The sequence below is a fragment of the Schistocerca piceifrons genome, chromosome 11 (genome assembly GCF_021461385.2).
Source record: "Schistocerca piceifrons isolate TAMUIC-IGC-003096 chromosome 11, iqSchPice1.1, whole genome shotgun sequence".
NCBI lineage: Eukaryota > Metazoa > Arthropoda > Insecta > Orthoptera > Acrididae > Schistocerca > Schistocerca piceifrons.
The window spans coordinates 13,326,108-13,327,647 of NC_060148.1; the positions used below are offsets into that span (position 1 = coordinate 13,326,108).

Sequence of the window (1,540 nt, forward strand, 5' to 3'; positions counted from 1 at the left end):
GTCAGGAGAAACAAACAGCAATATATCTCTTTTTGTACTTGTATAAGCCAATTGAGAAGGCGATCCAATGGCGCGTAACTACACTGCACGCCTCATCAGTGCAAAAGCTAACGAGACAAATTACAAAATAAATACGTAATTAAGAAGCGTCCATGCCAGGGAACTGACTGATCCTAACTCAGAACAAAGTTTTTGTTTCAGTTCATTAATATTGAGGCTCTACGTTTCATTTCTCATAATGCAAGTTCAAATGGGTCTGAGCGCTATGGGACTTAACTTCTGAGGTCATCAGTCCCCTAGCACTTAGAACTACTTAAACCTAACTAACCTAAGGACATCACACACATCCATGCCTGAGGCAGGATTCGAACCAGCGACCGTAGCAGTCGCGCGGATCGGGACTGAAGCGGCTAGAATCGCTCGGCCATCGCCGCCTGCAAAATATGTTTACTTTTTACAGTTTTTCAATAAACAAAACACACTGATGATGGGACAGAGGTGCCGAAAGATCTTTGGCTAGCACGAAAAAAAAGTGTTTTGCATAAAATGCACAACCTGTACCGAATAATCATTTTTTTTCAGTAACTGCACGTGCAGACATGCAACAGTAATAAGTTCTACGACAAAAAATGACACACGACAAAGCAATTATCTGAATGTGACGGAAATCGGTATATGTGATATACATGTACAGAGAAACAAATGATTACAATTCCAGAAAATCACAACGATGTATTCAAGAGAAAAAAAAAAGAGTACTCCGACTTCAGGCGACAAATGGCTCATCGGGACCATCCGACCGCCGTGTCACCTTCAGCTGAGGATGCAGATAGGAGGGGCGTGTGGTCAGCACACCGCTCTCCCAGTCGTTACGATGGTTTTCTGTGACTCGAGCCGCTACTATTCGGTCGAGTAGCTCCTCAAATGGCATCACGAGGGTCAGTGCACCCCGAAAGTTGGCAACAGCGCACGGCGGCCTGGATGGTCACCCATCCAAGTGCCGACCACGCCCGACAGCGCTTAACTTCGGTGATCCCACGGGAACCGGTGTATCCACTGCGGCAAGGCCGTTGCCATTCAAGAGAAAGAGCTCCACTAAATTGATCAAGTCAATAGAGTGTTGGTCCAAAAATGGTTCAAATGGCTGTGAGCACAATGGGACATCTGAGGTCATCAGTCCCCTAGAACTTAGAACTACTTGAACCTAACTAACCTAAGGACATCACACACACCCACGCCCGAGGCAGGATTCGAACCTGCGACTGTACCGGTCGCCCGGTTCCAGACTGAAGTGCCTAGAACCGGCTGGGGTGTTGGTCCACCTCTGTGCCGCAAGCAGTCATTCGGCTTGGCACTGATTGGTAGAACTGTTGGATGTTCTCCTGAGGGGTATCGTGCCAAATTCTGTCAAATTGTTGCGTTGTTGTTGTTGTTGTGGTCTTCAGTCCTGAGACTGGTTTGATGCAGCTCTCCATGCTACTCTATCCTGTGCAAGCCTCTTCATCTCCCAGTACTTACTGCAGCCTACATCCTTCTGAAT

General features: G+C 47.0%; 1 pseudogene; it reads right to left on the bottom strand.

The window, feature by feature from the left end:
* Positions 1 to 957: 957 nt before the first annotated feature.
* On the bottom strand, positions 958 to 1,075 carry LOC124720614 (annotated as a pseudogene).
* Positions 1,076 to 1,540: the final 465 nt, after the last annotated feature.